The 18,171-nt window shown below is 40.2% G+C and overlaps 2 long non-coding RNA genes across 2 annotated transcripts; one reads left to right on the top strand and one right to left on the bottom strand.

Moving 5' to 3' along the window:
- Positions 1 to 1,017: 1,017 nt before the first annotated feature.
- LOC145545424 (uncharacterized) lies at positions 1,018 to 7,094 on the bottom strand. Its single transcript, XR_014082071.1, has 4 exons — positions 7,032 to 7,094; positions 5,982 to 6,101; positions 4,889 to 4,985; positions 1,018 to 1,500 (listed from the first exon to the last, which is right to left on the bottom strand). It is a non-coding gene; the product is annotated as an uncharacterized LOC145545424 (long non-coding RNA).
- LOC145545418 (uncharacterized) lies at positions 5,940 to 6,439 on the top strand. Its single transcript, XR_014082068.1, has 2 exons — positions 5,940 to 6,099; positions 6,181 to 6,439. It is a non-coding gene; the product is annotated as an uncharacterized LOC145545418 (long non-coding RNA).
- Positions 7,095 to 18,171: the final 11,077 nt, after the last annotated feature.

The raw sequence follows: 18,171 nt of genomic DNA, 5'->3' as shown, positions 1-18,171 counted from the left end.
AGAGCCCATGCTCCTTCTGTGGTCGTCTCTCTTGTTTGCTCAGTAAAATTACCTGGGAGCCCTTCAGCAATACCAAAGCCCAGGTGACACTCGGATCAATTAAATCCAATTATTTAGGGACAGAGATTGCCTTAAACCTTCCCCAGGTGATTTTACTAGAGAGCTACAGCCTCAGTGCAGTGTAGAAGGTATCCCTTCAAACCCTTCCTGTTTATCCTAGAAGCCTCAACACAAATGCCCCTCTCCCAGGCCCACTGAGTCCTGACTCAAATTCACAATCAAAAGTGACTGCCTTTCCTTTACTGTATTCATCCAGCTCTCACAGATCCTTTCATCCAGTTTGTCTCCCCTGCAACATGGTGCCCGGATTGAGTCCCAAGCTTATGCCTTACTCATCTTTGTATCTAAGTGTGTAATAAATATTTACAGAATGCCCTTTGCTCAGACGGCTCTTCTTCTTCCCCAAACCATCCAGACCTCTGAAATCTACTCTGATCCTCCTCCAACTCCTACTGAGGGTGATGAACCCTCTTCCCAGGATCCGTTCTACCAAGGACAGAAAGTGCACTCATGTGAGGAGCTGCAAAATCCTGACCAGTGAAAACAGCAGTCATCAAATGCAGTGAGACTGAGGCATCCCTCCCCAAATGGCCGGGCTTCCTCTCCCATGCATTCCCCGCCAGTCATCTCCTCCAGGTTTTCAGATTTCTGACAAGGCAGTGTGGCCCAGAGGGAAGAACCCTGGACAGGCAGTGGGGAAGAACGGCCTTCCTGTCCTGATCATGACCGTTAGTGTATCCTGCTGTAGGGCCTCACTTTTCCGTTTTATTAGCTAGGAATGACAGCGTTCCAAACTCAATTGTCACCCTCTGTCTCTTTCCCCTTGGGGATTATATAAGAACCCTTACATATGAAAACAAGCTTTGTTCAGGTCCTTGAGCTTTTCTGAGGACTGTGTTGTATAAATATGAGATACCTTTGTTATTGTTTGTAGCCCAAGGGATTTGCGGAAAGAAGTTGAGAGTCAGCGATGCTCGTTTTTATAGGCAGAAAATAGCTGCTGGAAAAACAACCTGGTGGGCAGAGCACAATGTTCTTATCGAGCAGACAGAATTATCTTTCCCAGGCAGCCATGAACACAAAACACCTGGTGTACACGTTTCCTGCCCCTTCACATATTTTGAAAGAAAGAGACCTTTACCCTGATCTGTCAAGCAGTGATCTTCATGAACTTCTGTCCACAGACCACGACAGTTATCTTGGCCTGCTGCTGCGGAGTTAAATGGTAAACACAGCTGATCATCACTCATAGGGCATCTTCTCCACATGTCACTCAGATCTTATCAGGTCCACACATGCATTTCTTCTTCCTAAAAATACAGGCCCTGGATGGGCTAAGAGTCAGGGGCATCCTGACATATCCACCAAACACCGAGTTGGGTGCTGTTGAGAAGATGGGAAAATTGAAGACTTGATCCTGACCCGACCATAGATTAAAATCTTTGGAGAGAAAAAAAATAAATCCAGTAAAAACATTTAGAGAACCGTACAAATCTATTCATAAGATTCACTCCCTACGTTAAAGACTCAGGTGTTTAAAGACAGTAGAATTCAGTGTGGGAAAGCTCCATGGAGGATGAGGATGCAGTATACACAGAAGGTGCTCAATGGTATCAGTTAAGTGAATGAAGGAAAATGGAAACGGGCTTTGAAGGACAAAAAGCATTTGAAATGGTGGTGCTGTGCACTAAGTTGCTTCAGTAGTGTCTGACTCTTTGCAAGCCAATGGACTGTAACCTGCCAGACTCCTCTGTCCATGGGATTCTCTAGGCAAGAATACTGGAATGGGTTACCATGCCCTCCTCCAGAGGATCTTCCTGTGCCAGAGATCTAACCTGTGTCTCTTACATTTCCTACAATGGCAGGCAGGTTCTTTACCACTAGCACCACCTGGGAAGTCCTTGAAATGATGGAGGAAGGAGCAAATAGCTGTGTCGGGAAAGCCAGAGCTTAAGGATTGACTTTGGAGGGAAGCAGGCTGACCTGGGTATGCCACTCACCAACTGTGTGATTCTGAGCAAGTCAGGGAAGCACTCTAAGCTCTACTTCCCTGGTCCATTATAAATCAGCACTCACAATACCTCCATCATAATTTTGGAGAATTAAATGAGATTAGTGAAGGCAAAGTTCTTAGTCCAATGCCAGACATATAGTAACTATTCAGTGTTTATTTATTGTTATTGTTGCTATTAGTACTAGGAAAAATATAAACCAAGGCAGGAATTTCTCAGTCTGAAAATAGGTTTTTTCCATAATCAAATAATCAATATACTTGATATTAAGTGATACCTATGTATAATAAATTTGAGCAGCCAGCACCTGCACATTGCATCATTGTGAGGGAAAGAAAATGTCTATTTATACCTCTCTCAAGCTCTAATTTCCTGCTTCTTTCCCCATCCCTGCTACCCCTGTATCCCCATGGTCCCACTGAGCACCCCCATTCTCTCCTCTTTACCCTCTCCTCCCCTCAGTCCCCACCTTCTTCCCCAATCTGGTGAAAGACTGGTGAGTCATAAGGATGGATCTACAACTCTAACCTTTCAGGCAATGATGACAGACTAAGGGGTCTGGGGACCGAGATTCTCTTAAATACTTTTTGATCTTATCAAGTCATATATGGACAGCTAATCACCTCGAACACAAGAAGCTCTGAGCAGGAGAATTTCAAGTTCCTTTATAGGTCAAATTTTCACGAGTGAAAACTTAAGAATTCTTCCAGGCCGAGACATGGATTGGACCACCAGTGTCATAGCTAAGCCATGATGTCACAGGTCATTAGGGCTGTTGGTAGCTGCACACAAGGGCCTGATGCAGGCCTCTGCTTGTCAAGCTATGATCTCTCACACCTCTCCCTGCCCAATGGTTGACAGTCGTGCTCCTACTGGAATGGTCTTGGCCTCATTCCTAGGTTCACAGGTCTGTCTTGACTTCAAATTGTTCAATCAATAAGTCGTGTCCAATTCGTTGTGACCCCATGGACTGCAGCATGCCAGGCTTCCCTGTCCTTCACTATCTCTCGGAGCTTGCTCAAACTCACGTCCACTGTGTTGGTGATGCCATTCAACCATCTCATCCCAAACTTCTTAGCCTATCAGATAATGGTCTTTACATTCATCCCTTCCTTATTCTCTGCCTTCTCCTTAACTCCTGCCATGATAAACTTCTCCCCAGTGCCCTGGAATACCACATCCTTTCAGGTCATTGTTCTTTGATCTGAACAGCTTCCCTAACCTTCACCTGGTCAACACTTGCTCACTCTACCAGAAGCAGCTTCAGTATCATTACCAAAGTAAAAACTATCATCTCTTCTCCAGCCTTTGGACTCTACAGTTTCTTGTTCTGGGTTGTTTAGACTCCAAAAGTTTTGTATATAGTAATGTGTTCAAGAAATATTTCTTGAATGAGTTCAGGCTTCAATAATAGCATTTATTATGATGTGTGGTAATTGTCCTACTTAACTTGCTGGTTTCTTCACCAAGCCGTGAGTTTCTCAAAAGGATGAGGTGAAGGGAAATTTTGTCCTTTATATTTGTATTCTAGGATCCTAGTACGTGACTCATAAGGCTTTAAGTTTAATTCTGACAAATTTAAAATTTTCTAGTATATTTTTTGCAAAACTAATATTTTTTTCTCATTATGAATTCTTTCTTTCTTGATTAGGTTGCCCTTCTCTGTTAAATGTTGAGTTGAGGAAAGGGATAGGGAGATGTCTCCAAAATACAGCTGAGAATATGAACAGCTGGAAAGCAGGTGAACCTGTCTTAGGTTAGAGTCTCTGAAATCAGAGGCTGAGTCTCGTGCAAGTGCTCTCAGGGACACACTTTGGAGGCAAAGTAAAGTGAGAGGTGGATTCAGCTGCAGTCCAGCCTCAGCCCAATCCCATGGGAAGTCCCGAAGGATGGCCTCACAGAATTATCCCACCTGGAGGCAACGGGGCTGGGATTTTATACCCTTGAATTTGTAGTTGGCTGCAACCACCCCTGGACACCTCCCAGGCATTTCTGGGTAGAGGAGCTCCTGTGGACAAAGAGCAAGTTTTCAGGGAAGGATCAAGCTGCAAGCCAGTGGTCACCAACTCACAGCAGCGGAGCGACAAGAGAGCTGGCCTGGGAAAGGATCTGGGAAGCACAACAAAAGCTCCTACCATACCCCTAAAACAAAAGATGATGAAAGGACTTACCCCTAGAAAGGATTATGTAAACCTTTATTTAAAGCCTATCTCCTCTTATTTCATTAACAAGTCTATCTGGACCAGTTGCTCACTTCTTAATAGATGAGAAATTGCAAGAGAGTAGAGAGTGCAGAGACTCTTAAAGGTAAGTGCACTCGTAGAAGCCAAAAAGAAGCAGGAATTCCAAACAGCATAGCAGTCTGGAACCTTGTGGTATAGAGCCCTAGAGGGTTGTAAATTCAAGTCTAAAAATATTGAGATTTACAGCAATACCCTAAGTCAACGAGAAAGGTTAGCAAACTGCATTTTGCATCCTATGTTTAAAAACACAGGATGATGTGCCAAGTAGCTTTAAAATATTTTGTTCAAAATTTGGAAGCTTATATAATGCAAATAATTACATAGTCATTTTATTTTTGCAGATTATCTCCTTCGCTGCCAGTGCTTGAATAAGTGAGTGTTACTGAAATACACCTTGGAGAAAACCTGACCTCCAGGAGCCTGTTGAAACTCCTTGGATAGTAGCATAACTTCAGACTTGTTTGAACGTTCTGATGGTTCTGATGCCACCTGGCACATGTGATTACATAATCAGAGCTGATAGAAACCTCCAATCACCACACACACACCGTCTGGTATAGAGCGAGTTCTTACCTGGCATCAGACATGTGGGGTTCAAGTTCCTCCACTGTCATTACATCTGTGTGATCCTAAACAAGTCATTTGTCTTCTCTGATCTCAGTGTCTTTGTCTGTAAAGGGGGCATAATCATATTTATCATATTAAGACTTGTTATATCACATATTACACCAATGTATTATATGTACTATGTTATTATATTTATATTAACAATATTTTTTATCACGTCTCATCAGCCTTCTATGAGGTGCAAATGAGATAATGAGAAATTGTTCATAAGGGGTGTGAAATAATTAAAATGAAAGTAGAGTATTTGGAAAAGTAAACACTTTCATTCCTTTATTCTTTCTGATGCAATTTTTGACAGTTTACGTAAACCCCTAAAACTGATGCAGCAGACATGAATGCCATCTCCCATCGATTTACTCTGCCCAAGTGCTCCACCGCCTGTCTTCCTACACTGCCCTCCTGGTGGCCAGCCTCTCCCCCCATTTCTTGCTCTGGTTTCAGAATGACCGCCTTTGGAGAATGGGGTTTCTCAGGAAGAACATTGCACAATCAGAAAACTCTGATCTGCCAAGTCTGTAGCATTTTTTTTTTCCTGGAGCCTTTTCAGGAATGTGTCACAGGAGGTGGGGGAGATGGGCCATGGAACAGAGAGTACTAGGCACCAGCCACCAGGTAATAAAATGTCCAAGCATTCCTTTTCAGAATCTAATGAAGACATCAATCTTCATTTAGTCAGAGGGTCTGGGGTCCACAGCAGTGAGATTCACTAAGCCGCTTCAAAAAGCGGGAGGAACAATGACCAAAATGTAGGCCAGAAAGCAGGAGGCAGTGAATTCTAGAACTCGATGATGTCTTTTTTCAACAAGGGTTGAATTTGCCAGTAGCTATAGCAATTTTCACTAAATATGAGCTCAGTGTTGTGCCAGAGCTGGCTTGCCCCAAGTCAAGAGAGCCAGTTTTGCAAGGCTCTTCCCAACCCCATGCTCAGTGATGTCATAGCGGTAGCTTGTCACTGACCCTGGTGGCAGTATTTACACCATGGAAACCAACAGGTGCCATCAATAGGGTCCCTCACACCCCACCCAGAGAGCCAGCCTACCAGTACATCACTGCTTAAGCTTGTCTCCAAATGTCAACAAGATGTGTGGAATCCTGAAATAGCTTTCAGAAGAGCAGTGCTGTTCTTGAATTTCCGTGTGAACCACTGAGGGGAAAAGGTCTGTGTATATAAATATCAGAAATTTTTTTGCTTTCGGATTTCGAATCACCTTCCTCATATAACCTCTTTCTTCCTTCAGGCTGAACGTGGAGAATGGCTACTACTGAACTGAGAAAACCCTGAGTCACTGCAACATTCTTGGCATTGTCCATTTGATTGTTTTTTCCCACAAGTGTTTCCCAGGCTTTAGCTTCTGCCGGTACAGAGGACCCCTACGGACAGCAATTATCCCATGGGGAGTACACCCTCATTACCGGATCCTGCAGAAAAGGAGGGGCAAGATGCTGCTCTTTGCTTGGAGGAAGTTTGTGAAACAGATTGGATCCAACTGAAAGCGGCCAACCCTAGTGGTGTGCTGTGCTTAGTCGCTCAGTCGTGTCTGACTTTTTATGACTCCATGAACTGTAGCCCGCCAGGTTCCTCTGTCCATGGCAGTTTTCTGGGCAAGAATACTGGAGTGGGTTGCCATGCCCTCCTCCAGGGGATCTTCCCAACCCAGGGATTGAACCCAGGTCTCCCGAATTGCAGGCAGATTCTTTACCATCTGAGCCAGCAGGGAAGCCCAAGAATACTGGGTAGTGGGTAGCCTATTCCTTCTCCAGGGGAATTTCCTAACCCAGGAAATGACCAGGGTCTCCTGCATTGCAGGCGGATTCTTTACCAGCTGAGCTACCAGTGAAGCCTGGCCAACCTTAGTAGGAAAACATAATTTTCTTTTTCTTTTCTTTTTTTTGGTCACATGACATGGCTTGTAGAATCCTAGTTCCCAAACCAGAAATTGAACCCGTGCCCTCAGCAGTGAAAGTGCAGAGTGCTAACCACTGGACCATAGGGAATTCTGCTTTCTTTCTTTCCATACAAAACTGTAGGACTAATGGAGAATTAAGGGGAATAAAAATACAAACATGCATAATATCCACTTCCACAGACCTGTCTTTCTGACATCTTTGTGGTTGTACCTGGTGATCTGCCTCACTCTTTCCCATAACTTACCTAGAGGTTGAAAGGAAAAGAGGTGGGGAAAATTAGGATTTATAGAGCACTAACTGGCTATCAGGTACTAGAGTGTCTTAACCTAGTTGCCACCGCAACTGTGCAAGAAAGGTACTATTACTTCCATTTTTTCAGAGAAGGAAAGATAAGAATTACCTAAGGTTATCAAGGCACAGAAGCAGGAATTTGAATATTGGTCTCTGACTTCAGATCTTGGGCTCTTTTCACCGTTTCTACTACTTTATTGACCCATGGAAAAAAACAAAGCCCAGCTGTGGAACTAGTTCTGGAGACATGGTGCAGGCTGTCTGCTTCCCTGGGGCTGGCCTTCCACAAGGATACACACTGACTTGCCCAGTGAGAGAAAGCTAGCAGACTTTCAGGTGCAGGGCTTGCAGTTTCTCAGGGGCAGTTTTGAGACAAACCCCCAGTCTTTGCTGTCATGCTCACTAAAGATGTAAAGCAAGACAAGAGCATGGAAATCAAAGACAAACCCTGGGCAAAGTTTTGAAGAATTTTTTTTTTCAAGCTGTTCTGTTCTATAGCCTAAGTAGCCAACTCCTTCCAATTTAGTATCAAATTATCACCTATGTTCTTTAAAGAAAGAAATAAAAGAATGTTCTTTCCAGTAATTTTACACTAGGAGAAATACATGGTGGTTTTACCTACAGACTTCACATCAGCAATTGTGCATCATTTCGTGTCGCATCCCAGGCTAAGTAATGTGACACACTCCCTTTGGTTTCCTGGGATACACCCTAACAAAGGACTTGTCTTATCAGGTTTCAGTGATAAAGATGTTATGGGTATTCATAACTTAAATTCATAGAGTATGCCAATTCACAACTCAGTGAAGTTAATAGGTTTTTTTTTTAGATTTTAGTTGAAGTGGCAAAGAGATATTGTATTGATTTATGCTTGCTACACCTTTACACATTCAAAGACAATCATTTATGCTTCCTCTAAATCTTCTTTTTGCCTGGGCAATGACTTCTTTTAATAGACTTTTTATATTTTTGATTATGTAAATAATAGATATTCAAAGGTCAAATAATAAAAATTCTAATGTAAAATGATATAAAATAAGATGTTGGTTTAATTATTAAAGTGAACACTTTAACAAGAAATGATACCTTAGGAATTTAATCTTGGTACCCCAATTTTTAATATAAAAAATTTATATACAATTTTATATAAAGTATTTAAAAAATTTTTATTGTGATACCCTAAAGTCTGGGCTTCCCTGGTAACTCAAATGGTAAAGAATCTGCCTGCAATGTAGGAGATGCGGATTCAATCCCTGGGTCAGGAAGAGTCCCTAGAGAAGGAAATGGCTACCCACCCCAATATTCCTGACTGGAGAATTCTGTGGACAGAGAACCCTGGTGGGCTACAGTTTATGGGGTCACAAGGAGTCAGACATGACTGAGCGACCAACAATTTTTCACAAAGTCTAGCAAGGAGAGAAAGAGAGAAAGAAAGAATGTGTACATGTATTATGTTATGAATATACTCAGTTGAAAGTGTCTTTATGACCTGCAGATGGAAACGTATGCAGTGGATATATGGGTCTTAGGAGGAAGTTTGGGCTATAAGTATAGTTTTGAAATTTATCAGTATATAGATAGCAATTGGAGCCATAAGAATGGATAGGATCATCCAGTAAAAGTACGTAGAGTAAGAAGGGGATAAAGTCTAGAAATGAACCCAGAAAATCCTCTACATTTGAAAGCTAGGACTATTCAGATGTCTAAAGCCATCCAAATACTTCCACCATCTCCAAGCTGACTCCAGTGGGATTCTGTCTTCTTCTACCTTTCAGGTAAATTTTCAACAAGAAAAGAGGCTTCACTGACATTTCAGATCATGTTGGATTTTTTTCCACACCAATTTGAAAGCTGTATCATGGGAGAATTGGCATTTTAAGAAATGGCATGGGAGAACTCACATTTGAAGCTAGGATATAGGAGCAGTCAACAGATACAAACCCAAAGATGACTCAGTTATTAGAATTATCATAGCAGGACTTTTAATCAGCTATTGTAATATGTTAAAGAAATTGTATTAAAATACGGATATAATAGGTAAAGAGATGAAGTATTTTAGGAGAACAATTTAAACAATAAAAAATTGAAAATATAAAACTGAAAAATATAGTATCTGACACTGGTGCTTAAGAATAGCATTTAAATACTGTGGAGGAAAGGATCAGTGAATGGGAAGAAAGCACAATACCAATTACTGAAATAGGAGGAAAGAGAGAAAAAGACAGAAAAATGAATAGATTATCAATAAGCATGGAAGAAACCAAGTTTCTAATGTACATGCAATTTTTTTTAAACAGTCACTCCCCATTCTTTCCTCTCCTCAGCCCCTGGAAACTATGACTTCTTTATTTTTTATTTTGTTATTATTTGGCCACACTAAATGGCATGTGGAACTTCCCTAACCAGGGACTGAACCTGTGTCCCCTGCAGTGGAAGCATGGAGTCTTAACCACTGGACCAGCAGGGAAGTCCATATCCATGTAATTTGAGTATGAGAGGGAGAGAAATAAGCAGGCAGAAAAAAATACTTTAAACAATAATAACTGAAACTCTCCAAATCTGATGGAAACACGAACCCATGGATCCAAGATATTCAACAAGCCCCATGCAAGATAAATATAGAGAAAATGCCTCCTAAATACATGATGCCCAAACTGGTGAAACATAAAGAGAAAGAGAACATTTTAAAAGCAACCAGAAAAATAAGATATACATACCAGGAACAATGATATGAATGATAGCTGATTTCTCATCAGAAACTGTACAAGACAAAAAACATCTTAGAAGACAATGCAATATCATCTTTAAAGGAAATAAAACTGTCACCATTGAATTCTATATCCAACTAAAAGATTCTTCAACAATGAAGGTAAAGTAGGGACATTTTCAGATGAAAGGAGGCGGACAGAATTTGCTGCAAGTAAATTTATACTATTCAATACATTATATGCTAAAGAAAAAATCTCAGACTAAAAAGAAATTTATCAGATAGCAACTTTAATATACAAAAAGTAAAAAATAATGAGGAAAGGTAATGGGCTCCCAGTTTCCTGTTCAGCATGTAAGGAACTTTAAGAAGTCACTACTCAGTCCTACCAGTGAAAAGCTGAACAAACTGGAAAATCAACAATTCTTCTTAGACTTTTCTGTAGGAGAAGTGAGGTCAAAGGTCAAACTGCTGCCCTTCAAATTGAAGAAACAAGTGAATAGGAGAGTAACAACTTATTGGAGCAGAAACTTACATGTAGAAACTTCTGTGGGAACTACTGCCTGGGCAGAAAAACCTCAATTGTAATTGACAAATTGCTGCAGGCTGAGTGTGGACAACTCTGAGAATTCTCAACGAACACTAAAATTTGAAACTAAAAATGCACTTTCTTGCCTTGTAGGCAAGAAAGGCATCTATTTGGTTTTTCAGTTCAGTTCAGTTCAGTCACTCAGTCGTGTCCGACTTTTTGCTACCCCATGAATCGCAATATGCCAGGCCTCCCTGTCCATCACCAACTGCCGCAGTTTAGCCAAACTCATGTCCATCAAGTAGGTGATGCCATCCAGCCATCTCATCCTCTGTTGTCCCCTTCTCCCCCTGCCCTCAATCCTTCCCAGCATCAGGGTCTTTTCCAATGAGTCAGCTCTTCGTATGAGGTGGCCAAAGTATGGGAGCTTCAGCTTCAACATCAGTCCTTCCAATGAACACCCAGGACTGATCTCCTTTAGGATGGACTGGTTGGATCTCCTTGCAGTCCAAGGGACTCTCAAGAGTTTTCTCCAACACCACAGTTCAAAAGCATCAATTTTCTTCAGTGCTCAGCTTTCTTTATAGTTCAACTTTCACATCCATACATGACTACTGGAAAAACCATAGCCTTGATTAGATGGACCTTTGTTGACAAAGTGACGTCTCTGCTTTTAAATATGCTATCTAGGTTGGTCATAACTTTCCTTCCAGGGAGTAAGCGTCTTTTAATTTCATGGCTGCAATCACCATCAGCAGTGATTTTGGAGCCCAGAAAAATAAAGTCTGACACTGTTTCCACTGTTTCCCCATCTATTTGCCATGAAGTGATGGGACCAGATGCCATGATCTTAGTTTTCTGAATGTTGAGCTTTAAGCCAACTTTTTCATTCTCCTCTTTCACTTTCATCAAGAGGTTTTTAAATTCCTCTTCACTTTCTGCCATAAGGGTGGTGTCATCTGCATATCTGAGGTTATTGATATTTCTCCTGGCAATCTTGATTCCAGCTTGTGTTTTTTCCAGCCCAGCGTTTCTCATGATGTACTCTGCATATAAGTTAAATAAGCAGGGTGACAATATACAGCCTTGACGTACTCCTTTTCCTATTTGGAACCAGTCTGTTGTTCCATGTCCAGTTCTAACTGTTGCTTCCTGACCTGCATACAGGTTTCTCAAGAAACAGGTCAGGTGGTCTGGTATTCCCATCTCTTTCAGAATTTTCCACAGTTTATTGTGATCCTCACAGTCAAAGGCTTTGGCATAGTCAATAAAGCAGAAATAGATGTTTTTCTGGAACTCTCTTGCTTTTTCGATGATCCAGTGGATGTTGGCAATTTGATCTCCGGTTCCTCTGCCTTTTCTAAAACCAGCTTGAACATCTGGAAGTTCACGGATCACATACCATTGAAGCCTGGCTTGGAGGATTTTGAGCATTACTTTACTAGCGTGTGAGATGAGTGCAATTGTGCAGCAGTTCGAGCATTCTTTGGCATTGCCTTTCTTTGGAATTGGAATGAAAACTGACCTTTTCCAGTCCTGTGGCCACTGCTGAGTTTTCCAGATTTGCTGGCATATCGAGTGCAGCACTTTCACAGCATCATCTTTCAGGATTTGAAATAGCTCAACTGGAATTCCATCACCTCCACTAGCTTTGTTCGTAGTGATGCTTTCTAAGGCCCACTTGACTTCACATTCCAGGATGTCTGGCTCTAGGTGAGTGATCATACCATCATGATTATCTGGGTCATGAAGATCTTTTTTGTACAGTTCTTCTGTGTATTCTTGCCACCTCTTCTTAGTATCTTCTGCTTCTGTTAGGTCCATACCATTTCTGTCCTTTATCGAGCCTATCTTTGCATGAAATGTTCCCTTCGTATCTCTAATTGTCTTGAAGAGATCTCTAGTCTTTCCCATTCTGTTGTTTTCCTCTATTTCTTTGCATTGATCGCTGAGGAAGGCTTTCTTATCTCTCCTTGCTATTCTTTGGAACTTTGCATTCAGATGGCAATATCTTTCCTTTTCTCCTTTGCTTTTAGCTTCTCTTCTTTTCCCAGATATTCGTAAGGCCTCCTCAGACAGCCATTTTGCTTTTTTGCATTTCTTTTCCATGAGGATGGTCTTGATCCCTGTCTCCTGTACAATGTCACGAACCTCTGTCCATAGTTCATCAGGCACTCTATCAGATTTAGTCCCTTATATCTATTTGTCCCTTCCACTGTATAATCATAAGGGATTTGATTTAGGTCATACCTGAATAGTCTAGTGGTTTTCCCTACTTTCTTCAATTTAAGTCTGAATTTGGCAATAAGGAGTTCATGATCTGAGCCACAGTCTGCTCCCGGTCTTGTTTTTGCTGACTGTTTAAAATAACCTTATTCATCACTGCTTAAACTTGGAAACAACCAAGATGTCCTTCAGTGGGCATATGGACTGATAAACTATGGCACATCCAGACAATGGGATATTATTCAGTACTAAGAAGAAATGAGCTATCAAACTGTGAAAGAACACGAGAGAATCTTAAATGTGTATTAGCAAGTGAAAATGTATATTACTAAGTGAAAGCCTGGGAAGACTACATACTGTGTGATTCCAACTCTACAACATTCTGGAAATGGCAAAACTATGGTGACAGATCAGTGATCGCCAGGAGAGAGGACATAAAGGATGAAGAGGCAAAGCTCACAGGAATTTTAGGGCAGTTAAAATAATCTGTATGATATTATAATGATGAGTACACGTCATTATATATTTGTCCAAGCCCCTAGAATATACAATACCCAGAATGAACCCTAAAGACTTTGGGTGATTATGTGCCAATGCAGATTCATCCCTTGGTAAAAGATGAAACATTTAGTTGAATGATGTTGGTAGTGGGGGAGGCTATGCATGTGTAGGTGCAGAGGGTATGAGGGAAATTTCTGTACCTTCCTCTTAATTATGGTGTGAACCTAAAACTGCTCTAAAAAAAAAAATAAAGTCTGGGGCTTCCCTGGTGGTCTGGTAGTTAAGAATTTGCTACTAATGCAGGGGACATGGCTTTGATCCCTGGTCCAGGAGGATTCCACATGCTGCGGGGGAGCTGAGCCCATGTGTCCCAACTACTGAGCCCGTAAGTTACAACTACTGAAGCCTCTGTGCCTTAGAGCCTGTGCTCTACAACAAGAGATGCCACTGCAATGAGAAGCCAACAGACCACAATGAAGAGCAGCCTCCATTCATGCAACTAGAGAAAGCCCACAAGTAGCATCGAAGACCCAACACAGCCATAAATTAATTAATTAATTAAATAAAATTTGATAAATAAATACATTGAAAAAATAAAGTCTTTTAAAAAGTCTTCAGAGAGGCCCAGTCATAGGGGCTCACAACTCACAAAAACTCCCATACTTTTGTGAGTTTTACTTCTAAGAGTTTTACCAGGTCTTTACAGTAAACAGTAGAGAAATCTCTCTCAGTGCTTCCAGCAGAAAAGTAGAAAAGAAACCATTTTGAAATATGCTAGAGCATTCTGTTCTTCTTAGCAAGACCTGCACTCAAGAAAAACTATTTTATCAAAGCCCAATTTCCCAGGGTTGTTTCAGAGCCTAAACTCACTGGGAGAAAGGGAAATACCCAACTTTAGCCCCCAGCAGGCATTCTGTCCTACTGAAGGGGAATAAAATTGAGAAGAACTGATGAAATTCACTGTCCAGGACACAGGTCACCAAAAATCTGAGGCATAATCATAGGATCGCTGAACATTTTCCCTCTCCCCAGACTTTACCACCATATTACTAAAGGCATATTTACTGCAGTTCCTTTATACACTGCATGATGTCCACCTTTCAACAAAAAAGTATAAGGCATGCTAGAGGGCAAGAAAAATACAGTTTGAAGAGATGAAACAAGCATCAGATCCAGAGCCAGAGATGACAGGAACGCTGGAATCATCAGACCAGTAATTTTTAAAACTATGATCAACATGCTAAGGCTTTATGGGAAAAGTAGACGACACGCAAGAACAGATGTATGACTTAAGCAGAGAGATAAGAAGTCTTAAAACTAGTTGAAACAAAATGTTAAAGACCAAAAATTCTGTAACAGAAATGAAGAATGCCTTTTGATTGTCACTAGTGGACTAAACATGGCTGAGGAAAGAATCTCTAAGCTTGAGGATATGGTGTTAAAAACTTCCAAAAGAGAGAAGAAAAAAAAAAAAAAAGGCTGAGAAAACAGAGCAGAGTATCCAAAAACAGGTATAACTACCAAAGGTGTTATAAACACATAATGGGAATCTTAGAAGGAGAAGAGAGACAGGAGAAGAAAAAATACTTAAAGCAATAAGGGCTCAGAATTTCCCCAAATTAACATTAGACATGAAAGCACAGATCTAGGAATCTCAGAGAACACTAAGCAGGATAAATGAAAAATAAACACAGAAACAAAAAAACACACCTGGGTATATCATATTCAAATTTAAGAAAATCAAGCATAAAGAAAAATTCTTAAAAGAAACAGTTATGTATAGAGGAGCAAAGATAACAATTACATCCTACTTCTCTACAGAAACCATGTAAGCAAGAAGAGAATAGGGTGAAATATTTCAAATTTTAAATAATAATAATTTAAATAATTTAAAATTAATAGAAAAAAACTTTCAACTTAGAATTCTGTACTCTGTGAAGTTATCCTTCAAAAGTGAAGGAGAAATAAAGACTTTCTCAGAAAAACAAAAACTGAGGGAATTTGTTACCAGTAGACCTGCTTTGCAAGAAAATGTTCGGAAGTTTTTAGAGAAGGAAACTGATTTTGATTAAAAACTCAGATTTACAAAAAGAAAGAAAGAGTACCAGATAATAAATGAAAGTAAAATAAAAACATCTATTTTTCTTATTATTAGTTTATATAACAGTTCATTCAAAATAATAGTAGCAATAATAGGTTCAGTTATGAATGTTTATACATATATAAGCATATATACACAAGCATACATATATACATATGTTTGTGAGTTTTCATTATGAAAAAAGCTCAATATTTTTTTTAAAAGTGTTAGTTGCTCAGTCACATCTGACTCTTTGTGACCCCATGGACTGTAGCCCACCAGGCTCCTCTGTCCTTGGAATTCTCCAGGCAAGAATACTGGAGTGGACAGCCATTCCCTTCTCAGGGGATCTTCCCAACCCAGGGATTGAACCCAGATCTCCTTCATTGCAGGAGGATTCTTTACTGTCTGAACCACCAAGGGAAGCCCATACATAGGTTTATGTACGCTTATATATAAATTAAATGAATGACACCAGTGACATAAGGAATAGGAGGGAGGAATTAAGAACATTCTATTATACATATCAAAAAGCCAGAAGAAGAGTAAAAAGCACCCAATTAATCCAAGAGAAAACATGTAAGCAAGAACAAGGAAATAAACAATCAGACCGAATAAGTTGAAAACAAACATTAGATGTTAAGCGTAAACCTACTGGTGTTAGTTTTAACACATGGTTGCAAATTCTCTGATGGTCCACTCCATTGAATGTTGGAGTCTGTCTCTCCTCCCTTGAAGCTGGGTAGGCTTATAAACACTTTCATCAAGGTGACTTCTGAGGCTAGGTCATAAAATGTCACACAACTTTGGCCTTGATCACTGAAAACACCCACTTTTGAGACCCTGAACCAGTATGTAAAAATTTTAACTACCTTGAAGCTGACATACTAAATCTGTGGCTTAGCCATAAAATGGAATGCTACTCAGTAATATAAACCACTGATGAACCACCAATACATAAAAAAATATGATTGAAACTTAAAAATATGTTGCCGAGTGGAAAAAGCCTCACACAAGACTATGTACTGTATGACTCCATTATAGGGAAAACTAATCTATGATAGAAAAAGTGAGAACTATGGTCGACTCTGGTGGATGGGAGTTGGCAGAGATTGACTGGGAAGGGCAAGAAACAACTTCCTGAACCTGAAGGTACTGTTCAAAAGAGGTTTGGGTATTACAAGTTTATGAATTATCAAAATCAGCATATATACTTAACATAAATTAAGATTTCTTCTGTGCATTCTATATCAAAACAAAAAGCTGCAAACAAATACTGAACTCTCCTTAACGTTATGCATACTGAACTATGTATAGGGAAAAAAAAACTGATGTCTGCTATTTGCCATGCAATAAAGAAAAGATGCACTTATGGATGGATAGAGGGAGAAACAGATGAACAGATACATGAAAAAGCAAATTTAGTTAAATGTTAGTAGTAGACTCTAGGTGGAGGGTGTACAAGTGTTTACTGTCAATTTTATCAGCTATAGTGTAATTTGAAATTTTTCACATTAAATTATTGGAAAATTCCCCCCACCCCAAAAGGAGGAGAAAATTTTTTTTTTAGAAAAAGGGGAGGGGGACTGGCAGGCAGGGAATGGGTAATTAGGGAGTTGCTCCTTCTCCTTAGAAGATTGTTACATCTGCAGAAGAAACTGCTTCTATAAAAACTGAATTATACAAAGATCCCAGTAGAATGGAGCTCTACAGGATATCTATATTAAGTGGGTTTCAAATCCTTCCAGAATAGGTCGGAAATGCCCAGGTTCCTGAAGTTGTAGGAGATTTCCTTGCCTGAATTTGCCATGGCTCCTTCATGGCTGGTGGCCTGTTTGGGATTGAGCTAGGGATCCCCAAATGCAGCAAGCATTGCTTCCACAGGTGCTCAGACTGAGAGATCTATTGAGAGGACAAGGTCTCCAGATGGACATCTCAAAGGATCCATTATTCTAGTACAAAGAATATTGCCTATATGGCCCAAAAAAGGATACAAGGGGGGCAAAAAGTCCCCTGTGCTATCAACTCCAGGAAGGCAGAATCCAATTTATCTTGCTCACCATTTTATCTCCAGCATTTTAGTACAGTGTCTAGCACAAAGTAAAAACATATTAATTAATGAATTAAATGATGTTCTATCCTATTGAAAATCTTGGAGTAAATTTCAAAATAAATGATCCATGCATTTCGACTGCCCTTTTTACCCAGCATCAGTGGAAACAACTTCCAGAAAGAAGTATAAGTATAGAATTGATAAAGTATAGAATTGTGTATCTTTGTCAAAATGGTTAATATGTTTTTCCAGTGAGAGAACAAACAAAATGACAATTACTACTGTTACTCTATTTATTAAGCAGGTACTATAAAGCTAGGGAATATGTTAAGCACCTTACCTTGTTGCCAATACTTGCAATAATTCTAAAAGGTAACTGTGGGATGAGAAAACCAGTGCTTAGCTAATTTACTAAACAATATACTGCGAGTAAGACCCAAAGCGTTCGAATGTATGCTGCCCGACTCCAAAGTTTATTTACAACACATCACAGTGTAAGGTATACATGCTGTATACCGAATAACATAAATAAATGTAGATTATCATCTAGTTAGGTTGCTTTCCACCATGTGCATATATGGAGAATCTACTCTTGGCAAACACCTACTGTAGAACATGGGTGTGTGTGTGTGTGTGTGTGTGTGTGTTTGTGTGTGTGCAGTGACTGCCTAAACAATTAAAAGAAGGAAGGAAGCACATCCTCCCTGGCCTTTGGCCTCTCCCTTCCTCACCCTCTAGTAAATATAAATCTGTCCAAACCAGAAAGCTTTTCCTAACTCTAGTAGAAATAGTTGCCTTAGCATTATTATTCTCCACCCAACACAGTTTTTTAAGTTTTTTTAAAATACCTTTTCTCGTGAAAGGATGCTCCTGGGGGTTTGTTGTTTCCTCATGCCCTCAATGGACACTCCAGAGGTCTGTTCCTCTCTCCAGT

Source organism: Giraffa tippelskirchi, chromosome 1 (genome assembly GCF_054371585.1).
Source record: "Giraffa tippelskirchi isolate mGirTip1 chromosome 1, T2T-mGirTip1v1.2.pri, whole genome shotgun sequence".
NCBI lineage: Eukaryota > Metazoa > Chordata > Mammalia > Artiodactyla > Giraffidae > Giraffa > Giraffa tippelskirchi.
The sequence above is the reverse complement of the archived record's forward strand: the minus strand, read 5'-3'. Positions and strand labels throughout refer to the sequence as shown.